Source organism: Scyliorhinus canicula, chromosome 2 (genome assembly GCF_902713615.1).
Source record: "Scyliorhinus canicula chromosome 2, sScyCan1.1, whole genome shotgun sequence".
NCBI lineage: Eukaryota > Metazoa > Chordata > Chondrichthyes > Carcharhiniformes > Scyliorhinidae > Scyliorhinus > Scyliorhinus canicula.
This window is the reverse complement of record NC_052147.1, coordinates 34426763-34441005: the sequence shown is the minus strand read 5'-3', so window position 1 is coordinate 34441005 and position 14243 is coordinate 34426763.

Sequence of the window (14243 nt, the reverse complement as noted above, 5' to 3'; positions counted from 1 at the left end):
TCTTTACTTCAGAAAACATTGAGGTAATAATATAGTTTGTCTTCAGACACCAGCCGCAACTGAACACAACTATACACAAACTCCCCGTGGCTAAACTGAAAACCTGCCCAAGCCCGCGCTCCCGATGACGTCACACGCGCGTCCACATTTTTGTTAAAGACATCCATACACATAATAAAATAGGAAAATGCTTTTTAAAACACTATTAAAACACTCTATGACACTAAATAATACATCATGCATGCTCTCTCACCAAATGTTTTAATCTTGAATTTAAAACAGGTACAGCAGCCCAGTCAGCACTATGGACGAGTCTCTCTGAAGGGCAGCCTGAGGCTGTATCCAAATTTAAGCAGACAAGGAGGGATTCTATATCTCTTTGGAGTGCTGGCACCAAAGGCCTCATTCACCACTATTGATTCATATAGGGATGGATAGACTGGATGCAGGGAAGTTGTTTCCTCTGGCTGAGGAGGGTTCTACAACAGGGGGTCATAGTCTCAGGATACAGGGAAGGCCATTTAGGTCTGAGGTGAGGAGAAGCCTCTTCACTCAGAGAGTGATAAACCTGTGGAATTCTCTATCACAGAAGACTGCGGAGGCCAAATTACTGAATGTATTTAAAGGGAATAGATGGATTTCTCGGTTTTAAAGGTGTCGAGGGGTATGGGGAGAGGATGGGAGTACGGCTTTGAGAGGATCAGCCATGATCATGTTGAATGGCGGAGCTATAACATATCTCTCAACAAACCTAATCAGCTACCTGCCTGCCTGGGAATACAGATTTGAAATATAAGATGACCTAGCTCTAAAATAATAATATTTTTAACCGAAATATAAATTCACAAAAGCTCTTAAAACTTTGCTGTGTGGCGCAAAAGAGAAAAGAAAATACCATTGTCAGGTACCTTCCATGTGTTATGCTGCTGGAATAAGGCTGCACACCATGTCATTTACTAGAAAACCTCTTCTTCAGGACAAAATAGCTATTAGTTGGATTCTTTGAAATCATTAAAATTGAGTGGTGGCACTTTCACCTTTAGTATTAGAAAATCCTGGGTTCAAGTCTCTATATGAGACTTGAGCACATTACCTAGACTCTACTTTGGTGCAATACTGAGGGAGTGATGCACTCTATGAGGTGGCATCTTCGGATGAGATGTTACACTAAAGCCCTATTTGACCTCTTGGATGGATGTAAACATTTCCATAGTGCTTTTTGAAGAAGAGCAGGGGAATTCTCCTGGTATATCTAGCTGATAAATATCTCTCAACTAACATTACTAAAATAGATGACCTGGTCTTATCTCATTGCTGTTTATGGGGTCTCGCTGTGTGCAAATTTGCTGCTGTGGTTTCTATATTACAACAGGGACAAATCGTTAAAAGAAAAAAATGTGCTTAATTTGCTGTGAAGCATTTTTGGATGCTGAAAGTCGAGAAAAGTGCTATTTAAATGCAACTATTTGTGTTGGTGGAGAGACTTTAAGAGGAGTTCAGTGTTACAGAGGCTGAAAGCACTGATGGGGGAGTAGGAGGATGAAAGCATTCTGACATCAGTGGAGTAGAGAGTACATACAGAGAGGCTGGTACCTGTGAGAAAGGAACTTTTTTCTCCCCATTACCCTGTTCTCTCTTTCGTCTTTGATTAATTCCACAATTGAATTGTTGGATACCTGTATTGGGGGAGCTGAGAAAAATAGAAGATAAATAAATTATTTTAATGAAGGCAGTTTCATTCTCAAATGAATAAAAACATGTAAAATATTTAATTTTTAAAATAAATTTAGAGTAGCCAATTATTTTTCTTTTCCAATTAAGGGGCAATTTAGCGTGGCCAATCTACCTAACCTGCACATCTTGGATTATGGGGGTGAAACACACGCAAAGAAGGGGAGAATGTGCAAATTCCGCACGGACAGTGACCCAGAGCCGGGATTCGATAATGAATGCATTAAATACACAAATACATGGTTGTATCTTTTCTCCAATTATGCAAGTTGTGCTGGATCATTTAGCACACTGATTCTAATTTGATAAAACAGTAATTTCAAGTTCAGCGATTATATTAGAATGCCTTGGCTGACATTCTTTGAGAAAATATATTGTTGGCAAGCAGTAAATATTTGTCACTGCCTCCATGCCCCTGGGACCAACCCCCATCCCACACACCCGTAACCACCCCCCTGCAACAGAGGGCGACGGAATCCCACCAGCCAGCAGTCTGCTTGCACCCCACTCTGCACCACATGCCAGCATCCGTTCAGCCCCCATGGCTACAAACATAATCAGCTGCCCACCCCTGTGCTGCATACATCCTACTGCCTAACATTGTGTGCTTTCTGTCTCCCCCCACCTCTGGAGACAGAGAGAGAGAGAATATCGGAGTGGGACCGCAGGGCCTGCGGCCCCTCACTGTCGCAGAGCAGCGGGCACTGGACCTGGTCAGTGGTCCCGGAGAGAGGGCAGTTGCCGAAGTGGAGGTCAGCATCACGCAACTAAGTGAAGTCCCTGCTGAGTTGCATAGCCCCAATGGCAAGCTTGACATGGTTTCCATCCTACTTCCCCAGCACCATCCCCTCACCACCCGCATACCATGGGCAGGAGCTAGATGTCATCAGCCACGACTGCAGTGGATAACCCCTGTCACCCAGGAACCAATTCCTCCCCTGGGGGAGTGCTTCAAAGGTGCCAGGAACCGTCGAGTGTGCCAGGATGAAGGCATCATGCACACTGCCCGGGTATCAGGTGCAGACATGCATGATGTGTAATTCATTAAAAAAAACATTTTGAGTATTCAATTCATTTTTTTCAATTAAGGGGCACTTTAACATGGCTAATCCACCTACCCTGCATATCTTTGGGTTGTGGGGGCGAAACCCATGCAAACACGGGGAGAATGTGCAAACTCCACATGGACAGTGACCCAGAGCCGGGATCGAATCTGATGGCGTCGAACCCCACTGCCCGGGCATCCTGGTGGGCTCGGTCCACATTGAATTTGATATATTGTGCCAGTGGGCCATATAGGGCTTCCGTGATGGTGCAGATGCACCTGTGCACCGAGCTCTGTGAGATCCCAGACAGGTCCCCACTCGGCACCTGGAAGGACCCCGTGGCATAGAAGTTCAGTGTGACCATCACCTTGACGACCAACGGCAACAGGTGTCCTCCCCCATCCCCCCATGGTTCTAGGTGAGCCATGATCCAGCAGATATGTCACACTGTCTCCCTGCTCAGCTGGAATCTTTGACGACATGCCGGTCCGGCAAATCCTCGAATGACATATGTTGCCGGTACTCACGAGGCCTGATGCGGTCCCTCCATCCCACCTCCTCCTCGGCCTGTTGGGCGGCCAGCTCTCCATCCTCACCGGCTGCCTTCTGTTCCTCTGGGACTAGCTTTGCTGCTGTAGTGGCCAGGATAAACGCCACCATTCCTGGTTGAATTCTGAAGTCCATTGTCTGCAGGGGGTGAAAGGCAAACATGTTAGCATGGTGTGTACCTCTGTTCCCAACCAGGACCAATGGGCTACATGGTGACCCCGGCCTGCACTGCAGCCCTTGTGCTCGCATGTCCACCTACCCCTCTTACTCCCCCATCCGCACACTCACCCCGGCTGTTCCCCTGACACTCTGCCCTCCGCACTACACCGAGCCCTGTCGGTGCCTGGCACCACGGGAGCCTCTAATCCCAGCACCCTTCTCTGCCGGCAGTGTCCCAGTGGCTGGCGCTACCCATGCCAGTGGTATGCTCAGCAGCCCCTGTCCGGTGCCCTTCTGAAGGGGCTACTGTGGGCGTCCCCCGTGGGTGGATCGTGTGATGCCCCACAGGTGGGTGGCACCCGGTTGTGGGTGGGGGGGGGGGGGTGGAGTGCGGGGGTGGTGGGGTGGGGGCACTCATATGGCTGGTGTCGCTCTACGCAACCAGGGGCCATGTGGGCACAGTGGGTTGCTCAGCAATGTGGCTGCCTGGCAGGCTGTGGCAATGGCAGTCTGTGTCTGTATACCCCGGTCCCAGGGAGTCACCCCGACCCCATGGCCCATCTCCTGGTCACCCCCTGCTACTCCTGCTGGCCTTGGAAGATGGCCCTCAATGCCAGCCATGGTAGCGGCAGGACCGGCAGCCTCCAGTGGTGCCTCTGGGAACATGACCTACCTCCTCTCTCCCTCAGCAGCCACGGCACCTGTTTTCCAACTTTTAAAACCACACGTGAACCTCGCTGTCGGTAATCCATCCTGCCAGAGGAGGGATTGGACCCGTTAATGATATGCCAACGGAGTTCACTGTACATGCAGAGTAGAATGCATTGACACTGCTGTCGAGGCACTGGAACATGAAATTCCGTCGGGCGCCCGGCACCAGCCACGATTTTTGGCTCACGCGCGATTCTCCACCCAGTCGCGTTTCGCGATTCCAGTGTCGCTGGACGGAGAATCCCGCCCATCATATTTGCAATTTTTATGAGATATAATGATAGGTTTTGGAGTACTATAATTTTTCATTAATTCATTAAGAAGTACATTAAAACTCTAATACATTACTAGGCATAACAAATTACATTAGAGATCTTTTGATAACCTCTGCAAGTCACGATGCATGGTACTAATAAATTACTTAAATAGTAAACAAATTCCACGCAGCGAAATCGATCGTTTCTGTAGCCTACTGTAACCTCCTGTAGCAAAATCTGTTTGCACAAATGTGCGAACCGCATGTAAACTTGCCATTGGCAAAATACAAAGGAAAAGATGGAATTTCTTTTCAAGAATGTTTTCAAGTGGAGGCTGGAAGGGACAAAGAGTTACTTGGGTGGTCCAAACACACAGGGCTTTTTAAATAGAGCAGGTACTAAAGAAAGCATTGTAAACATTTAGTCAGTAAATGGACGATAATTTTCTGCTTGAACAATTAGATTGCACAATTTTGGAAAAGGCGTTAAACTACACAAATCAACCTCACAACTTGTGGAAAAGTTACTTCTTGTAAAACCAACTGTAATGAAACAACTCTTCATGTATTGTAACTGGGACAAAATAATAAAGTTAAAGGTGATCCTTTATTTTAAATAAACCCTAACATTCAAATTGCAGGCTGCACCTGATTAATTTAAACCAACAGGTATGTTTTATCTGAAACATGGCAAAAGCTTGATGACGACAAATTTGGATAGAAATTGTATGAATATGTGAAATGTGCTTATTTCTGCATTCAACATACTATTATATTTTGAGAGATTACTGTATCTATCTTAATATCAATGGGATTTACAAAATAGAGTAAATTGTGGTTCTAGTATACAATCGGTTAATGATGTGTTGTTTAAATGTTTTAAATAAAAAACTGTTCATATTTGGCAGGTGGTTGTAAAAATGTCCTCTGGGGTTTCATAGAGAAGTAAAGCTTTCATTGCAGTTCAGTTTGCTTTCAGTGACAAAAACTGAACATCCAAGAAGAAGCTATTTAAGTCAATTACACATCACTGAATTAAAGCTCCTTTAAAAATTAATTTTTATTCGTTTTGTTTCTAAATTGAAATAAAAGAATGTAATGCAATCTCTGTGTGAAGAAATTCCTTTCAAATAAAGAATTTAGGAAGAATTTCTTCACATTGGTGAAAATATGGAATTTGTTGGCACATGGATTGGATGAAAAAGATAACAATGATGCTTTTAAGTGGAGGTTTGATGGATACGTGAGAGAGAAAGGAATAGAGGAACATGGTCAGGGTGGAAAAGGTAATTTGTATGCTTGAGTGGAGTATAAGCACTGACTTGGAATAGCTTGGCAGAATGGCTTGTTTCTATATTGTCTTATATTCCTATGTATCAATACTGATCAGTAAGACTTTGATCTGAAACAAATATTATTCAAGTTATTTCATCTTATCAAACTTTGACCACTATCAGGCAACACAGTGACGCAGTGGGTTAGCACTGTGGCCTCATGGCGCTGAGGTCCCAGGTTTGATCCCGGCTCTGGGTCACTGTCTGTGTGGAGTTCGCACATTCTCCCAGTGTTTGCATGAGTTTCGCCCCCACAATCCAAAAATGTGCAAGCTAGATGGATTGGCCACGCTAAATTGCCCCTTAATTGGAAAAAATGAATTGGGTACGCTAAAATTTAAAAAAAACTTTGACCACTATCTTTGGTCATATAGAGCTTTCTATTTCCTATCATTGTAGTTTTTTAAGTTATAAATTGAATTCACAAATATGTCATTACTTTTTTTTCTCATTCCTTTTTCTTGAAGAAAGTAAGTAAATGAAACACTTCATCTTTGCAAAATTCTTAAGGATTTTAGATTATAACTTAGTCCATTAATTTGTAGTGAACAACACAATATACAACAGAAACACACATTTTGCTGAAGATTCATTATTTCCCGGAATGAGGCTATACACCAGCAGGTGGTGCTCTGGATTACTGTATAGGCTACACAAAATGCCATGTGTTTACTGATTGTAGTAGACAGGTAGTCATTTTCTTTCAGGGCACAAAACCACTGTGTAAAACACAGCATGTACTGTTGAGGTTAAAGGAGGCTACAAGCTAAGTGTAAGGTTTGGATGACAATCTGTGCAAGCTTTTAACATGTACTGAAAAGGGCTTTCAGTAACTGTACGGAACAGCAAAGAATGGAATTGGATGGGATTAGTAGGCTAACTGGCTGTTAGCTTAAATTCTGCAATGTTATATTGTTTCAATTTGAGATTAAATACAAAGTCATTACTTTGAATTGAAGTATAATTTCTAGTTTAAATGAACAAAAATTGGTTTTGACTGCTGATTAATTATTTCTCATATGCTCATAAAATATGCTTATTTCCCTACCAGTTCTTATAAAGTACCTAAATAACAGCATTGAGATTTATATTAAATAGATTAGGATTGAAATTAAATGCATTCCAAAATATGATCTTGCATTAAATCGTAACTAAAATCCAATTAGTTTAATATTTCTAGATTTATTGAAGGCATTAAAAGAAGAGGGTGCTGTTTACTGCAAAATATCAAATTTGTATGTTTTACAATTTCTGTTTTTCATATATTGACATTTTTTGTAGTAAACTTTAGTCTAATATTAGATTGTTCATAATTTGGGGATTTTGCTAACTCTATATGCAAAACTACATTTGATCTTCAAATTTACTAAAGAACTGTACAGGATAAAATGTGGATTAACGACTTCAATTCCATGCAGCAGAATGTAGGTGCCGGGCTACTGCTGTAACAGATTCGGTAGGTTTGTATCTGCAAAGTAATGTCCTGGACTGTCACTTGGATCATTCATAAGTTGAATAAACCAAAAGGTTTCAAAGCTCCTAATGTTTTAAAACTAGGAAAAATACCAAGAGGAGAACAATAGTGTGAAAATGCATCTACAGTACTTTTCAGGGCAAATATAGATTGATGAGAAATTTGAGGAAATGTCTAAAATTTAATATGCTTATAGTAATTTATTTCTGTTCTACGTATTTGGCAGTAGCTGGTAAATTCTGAAGAGAAATAGTAGATAGCTCCTTAATGCTCTGAATATAAATTTCTGTCTAGCTGAAGTGTAGTTGAAGCAGGAGTGTAATGTGGAAGGACTGGCAATGCTTGTTGCAATCTGTGCTATGATTTTCTTCTTCCTGTAGGTGTCTCTCATGGGGTTGTTTCAGCAGCAAGAGTTATTGCCACTGTCCGGCCTTTGTATCGGAAACAAAGAATACGTCTCTTTTCCTTTATATCTTTATGCAAGATATCTTCTGTTCTAAATTTTCTTAATATTTCTGCTCAGGTCTTTTATTATTTTCTTTCATTGGCTTTTATTAACAAACTCTCCTCGGTAAATAAGAAAATGCAAGAGTCTCAATAGCAATTGCCCTCAGAAAATATTTTCAGCTTCAGCGTTGGTACACTTTGACTTTCTATGAATTAATATAAAAAGGGTAAATTCAGCCAAAATAGTAAGTTTCTCTTAAATGCCGTGTACATCCCGTAGATTTTCAAACTTCTTTGGGATAAACCAGATTTCCAAACATAGTTTGTAAATCAATTTATTTGTGTAGACTGATTGTGTAAAAAGTATGTAATGATTATGTAATTACTGGTCTGTTAGAAATCATGATATGAGTGATAGTCACATGGAAGATAGGTTCCTGATGTTACTCTGAAAACAATTCTCATATAGCTTGGGGAATGTTATAAACTGTCTCTTAAATAACCAGTTCTTTCAAATAATCATGGTTAATTGGGAGTTTAATGCGTGTGTAAAATAACAAAACAAAGAAACTTTATTCTAATTAGTGTTTGAAGAGTGAAGTTAATTTTAGTGGGGTCATGCTATGTTGTAAAGGCTCTCGTGACCCTGTCACAAGCAATCGGAGCTTTTACATATGTAGCAATAGCTTTCTTTTCAGTTGATGACATAATCTCTTTAATTGGTGTCAGTTAGAAGAGCTACTTCTGAAAGAGTGCTGGAAAACACCTATAGACAGCAATTTCACTCCCTCTGCTCCGACAACAAATGAAGCAGCCTTTAACAATGTACCGGGGACTCCTTATAACTCATCAACTGTCAGCACAAAGTACTTGCAGTTGAAAGCATAGGTATTAGGGATTAGCAAATCTGTTTACATTAAAACTTTGGCCTGTGAACCTAAAACCTTTTAGAGCGAACTGTTGAATATTAAATGTTCCACAGATGAGCATTGAAATGTGATGTTGATATGTCTATTACTTTATACTGATCCAAAGATGTAATTATTATTGAAATTTATATGCCGGCTGAATGGGGATGCAACATTTTATCAGTTTTAATGGGATTGTACAGGCATTTGCATTCTTGCTTGTTTATTCATCATTCAATGTATGATTCAATTCAATTCAAAGATCAGCCAACAAGGTAAAATCACATTCTCCAGTTAAGAGAACCACATCATTATCGAGGTCTTTAAAATTATGAATGGACTGGATAGAGTAAATGTGGAGAGAATGTTTCAACTTAATTGGGAGAGAATCCTAAACTAGGGGCCAGAAGTAGAAGATAGTTACCAATAAATTCCATTGGTAAGTGAGTGATTTTTTTCACACAGGGTATGGTTAGAATGTGGAACTCACTACTTTGGACCAACAGAAAAAATTACCAAGGAAAAGTGAAAAGAATTAAAACCACTTCAGGGCAGCACGGTGGCACAGTGGTTAGCATTGCCGCCTACGGCGCTGAGGACCCGGGTTTGAATCCCGGTCCTGGGTCACTGTCCGTGTGGAGTTTGCACATTCTCCCTGTGTCTGAGTGGGTTTCACCCCCACAACCCAAAGATGTGCAGGTTAGGTGGATTGGCCACCCCACTAAATTGCCCTTTAATTGGAAAATAATGAATTGGGTGCTCTAAATTAAAAAAAAGAATTAAACCCAGTTCTAACTTTTGGATACCGACAGTACTGACATCCACCCCTGCACGTGACTACTCTAACCCCCGGAGCCCTCCACCCCACCCCAACTGAACTTCCCCCCCCCACTAACTGACTGATCCCAACCTCAAATGACCATTCATCCCTCCCTGACCACCGTTCCCCAACTCCCCACTGACCACCCAACCTTTTCTCTGCGCAGACCACCTGGTCCCCCACCCCAAATGTCCACTCTGCCCCACTCCTGACCACCTGACCCCAAGACCAGATCACCTAACTCCCCCTCCACTGGCCACCCAACACCCCAGACAGACCTGAGCACCCAACTGACCATCCTACACCCAACCCCAAATGATCCCAGCCACCCCTCCCACTGACCCAACTCACCCACTGACCACCTAACCCCATCAAATGCCCAATCAATCCCCATCCCCAACCACCCAAACTCCCCCTCCACTGACCAACTGACTCCCACCTTCCCCCCAACCATCCTCTTCCTGGAACCCCATGACTTGACTGCCTGGCCCCCACTCTTCCTGTCCACCCAACACCTATCTCCCCTCATCCAACCCCTCTCACTAACCACTGGACCCCTATCCCTTGACAACCTGATAAATAGATGCTCTGGAGTGACTTTAAGGTTGGAATCCCATGCAAAAATGTGTAAAAGTATGGCATAAATGAAGGAAACAAGACATGAACTCTTCATAAAACGCTGATTTGGATAGGTGCAACAGTTAAAAGTGTCAGGTGAGATTAATTGCCAAAAGGGCTGGTATATAAGGTAAAAGGGAGCGGTAATAGAATAATGAAAGGAACCAGGGATGTATTTAAAGAAGTGAAAATGGCAGAATATTGAACAACTGCTATCCGAAGTAAAGACAGAGAAAATGATGTGCAGTAAAGACAAAGTCCATGAAGACTTAAAAAAAAACTAATGGGGGTATAGGTTCTTGTTTGAAATTATTGAATCCCAATCTTGAGTCTGGAAGGCTGCAAAGTGTCTAATACTTGAGTTTGCTTTATTAGATCACAACAGGAGGCTGGGCGCAGAGAGGTTGGCGTGAGAGCAAGTTGGAGATTTAAAATGACAGGCGACCGGAAGCTCGGGGTCACTGAACAACATTCAATCTCCCCTGTGTGTAACGGGGAATTCAATAAACTAAATTGTAAGAAGTACATGTAAATTATTGTTTCACCTGGAAGAGGTTTCTGAGGCCTTGAAAGGTGAGGTGTGGTAGAAGTTCAAGTGTTGTAGCTTGCATAAGCTGTTGGAGGTGAACAGGGTGTTGGGCGTGATTGGCGAGTAAATCCAGCCATCAAGCTGGAAGTGGTAGAAATAGAAGAGGATGATCTGTGCAGAGACTGGTGGGATGGAAGGTGAAAACAAACGGAATCCTATTATGGTTCTGGGAGGGAGGGATAGGGGTGAGATCAGATGTGCAGTTAATGGTATGCACACAGTTGAGAGCGTTTCAACCATGGTCAGGGATTATCTTCAGCTGATGGAAAGGAAAGTAATATCAGAGACACTGGTATGGAAGGTTGCATTATCGGATCAGATGTGAAAGAGACCGTGAAACTGAGAATGGAATTATATCCTCCCAGGAAGGGGTATGGGTCAAGGTAGCTGTGGGTGTCAGTGAGGTTATGGAGAATATTTGTTAATAGCCTACAATCAACACTAATGTTTGTGACAATCTGTATATTGTATAGTAAATGAAGTGTTAACAATAGTTTTAATATATTTTGTAATATTTGTATCTTAGTAAGTTGGTTCGAATCTAGTTTAGTTATAGTGTTAATAAATAAGCTTTGTTTGAAACAGAGCTTGATGTTCTTTGTCAGATACTACACTTCAAAGCCATCATCATTCACAAAACAAGGAGCATCACATGGTACCAGGTATGCTCTTTGCTAAGATGAAAAGAAAGGATCAGTGACAGAAGAGAATTTTGAAAAAAATCTCCGTTGAAAACAAATGGAACTTTAAAAAAAACAAAATTCTACCAGAGTCTGACTACATCGACAACATCGAAGAACCTCCCAGTCGAAGCAAGATGAAATATTTGCAAACTCCACTGCAATTTCGTACTTCGGGTAAAGTAGACATTAATTGGCGCAATTTCAAGCCACAGTTTGAGTTGTACATCTGCCCTAGACCTAGAAGTGGCCAGCGTTCAGCAAAAAATAGCGATGTTTCAACAGTGGCTGGTCCCCAAGCTCGAGAAATTCTCAACTCGTTCTGATTTGAGGACGAAGCAGATAAGAAAAAATACAGTAAAGTAATTGAAAAATTCGATAAACACTGCCAGTTGCAGCAAAACAAAATGTTTGAAGTTTTTGTGGTCAGGCAAAGAGTTTCAAAAAGCAGGTGAAATGCTTGACTGCTTCATTATAGATCTGAGACTTAAAGCGCAGACATGTAATTTTTCCATTCTCCTAGACTCACTTCTGTGCGATCAGATCGCCTATGGAATAAAAAACGACAATCTGCGGGAAAGATTATTGAGGCAGTCTGATCTAATGTTAGAAGGTGCAATCAGTCTGTGGAGAGCAAGCAAACTTGCCCGAAATCAGGGGCGGGATTCTCCGACCCCCCTGCCGGGTTGGAGAATCGCCCGGGGCCGGAGTCAAACCCGCCCCCGCTGTTTCCCGAATTCTCCACCCCCGAGATGCGGCGGGGGCAGGAATCGCGCCGCGCTGGTCGGCGGGACCACAGCAGCGATTCTCCAGCCCACGATGGGCCAAAGTCCCACCGCTGACAGGCCTCTCCCGCCAGCGTGGATTAAACCACCTACCTGACCGGCGGGATTGGTGGCACGGGCGGGCTCCGGGGTCCTGGGGGGAGGCTCCGGGCGATCTGACCCCGGGGGGGTGCCCCCACGGTGGCCTGGGTCATGATCGGGACCCACCGATCGGCGGGCGGCCCTGTGCTGTGGGGGCACTCTTTTTCTTCCGCCTTCATCATGGTCTTCACCATGGCGGAGGCGGAAGAGATCCCCTCCCCTGCGCATGCACCGGTATGACGTCAGCAGCCGCTGACGCTCCGGCGCATGCGCGGACTTACGCCGGTCGGCAAAGTCCTTTCGGCCCCGGCTGGCGTGGCGCCAAAGGCCGTTCACGCCAGCCGGCAGAGTGGTAACGACTTTGGCGCGGGCCTAGCCCCTCAATGTGAGGGCTTGACCCCTAAAGGTGCAGAGACTTCCGCACCTTTGGGGCGGCCCGACGCCGGAGTGGTTCGCGCCACTCCAACACGCCGGGACCCCCCGCCCCGCCGGGTAGGGGAGAATCCCGGCCCAGTTCTTTGAAATGTTGGTCGGTGAAAAAGGGACGAAAAGTAACAACTTGGACAACGCCATTAAGGCTCTGGCACACCAAAAAAAGAAACATGTTCCAGATGGCAGCTATTTTGCGCATGGTGTCATGAGCGTCATGACGCGCAAACAATGTGGCAACGCCCACCAAATTTAAAAATGCTCTGCGTTTGGAAAAACTTGTGCGAAGTGCCACAAATTGAATCACTCTGCATCTCAGTGCAGATCAGGGACAAAGTCACAACAGGTTAAGCAGCTTAGTACGGTGAACAAGGGAAGAGCTGTAAAAAAATAAGCCGTATTAAACATGTTAATAAAATGATCATACCTGACACAATGGACAATGCATTTGATTTAGAAGATTCTTTCTTTGTCGTAACAGTAGAAAGTATAGAGAAAGTGTAATAGGAAATTTCCAATTCGGACATTTTAACAGAGCTATCAGTCGTATACAATAATGATGATTAGATGATACCATGAGTAATAAATGGAGCCACAATTAAAATGAAATTGGATGCCGGAGCACAAGCTAACCTCATTCATTCAACAGATGATGAGCCAGTAGAAGAAGAACCTAAAAGTTTATTTAGTTTATTTGGCATCAGTAATGAGCTGATAACAACTAGCATCCAATCTGTGCAGAACAATGATGAGTGTGAAAGTTCTAAGGTGGACTGTGCAGGGGCTGAAAATGGGCCTGCACAGCAGACAAATCAGTTGAGAGCACATCAATTGGGAACACCCAACAGGAACCTGAAGAGATAGTCCCCAGCTTGGAGAAGTTGACTCCAGCTAAGAAGCACAAGATGACAAATGATGCATCTTTTTCGCTTTTTGTTGGAAACTTGAACGCTGAGAAGAATTTTGAGGAACTAAAGAAAGGGTTGAATGGCTTCAGCACCCAGAAGAAACTGTCAGTCATGGATGTCCGAATTGGATTCAGCAGGAAATTTGGTTATGTCGACTTTGAAACCAAAGAACAACTAGCAAATGCATTGGAATTCACTGGAAACAAAGTGTTGGGACTTGCAGTCAAACTTGACAAAGCACCCAGTAGGAAAAGCAATGCAGATAGCAAATGAGCAAGGGACTGCAGGACATTGTTCATCGAAAATCTCCCATTCAAGATTACACAGGCAGATGTGACTGTGGACCGTACCAAATTCATGTATGATGGCGCTAAAGCCAGGAAGAAAAGGAGAAGGAAAAAGAATCACTTCAAAAGACTGGAAGAAAGGCTAAAAAAGTTGGTGATTGCTCAGAGACCAGAAAGAAAACCATACAGACTCAATTTGTGAACTTTCAAAATTGTTAACAATAACGTTGAAATTATGTATAGTTTAAACAACAATCAAATCATGTAAATATGTTTGTCTTATTGTTTGCACTGAGTGCTGAATTTTGGTGCATTTGAGTGCTATAGTGAGAGTTTGGTGACTGAGGGGGTTAGGTGAGGAGGGAATAAGGTGCCCCTTTCATTTTATTTCCTACATTTCCTCAAAGAGCGTGAAGGGAGCTGGGAGTTTA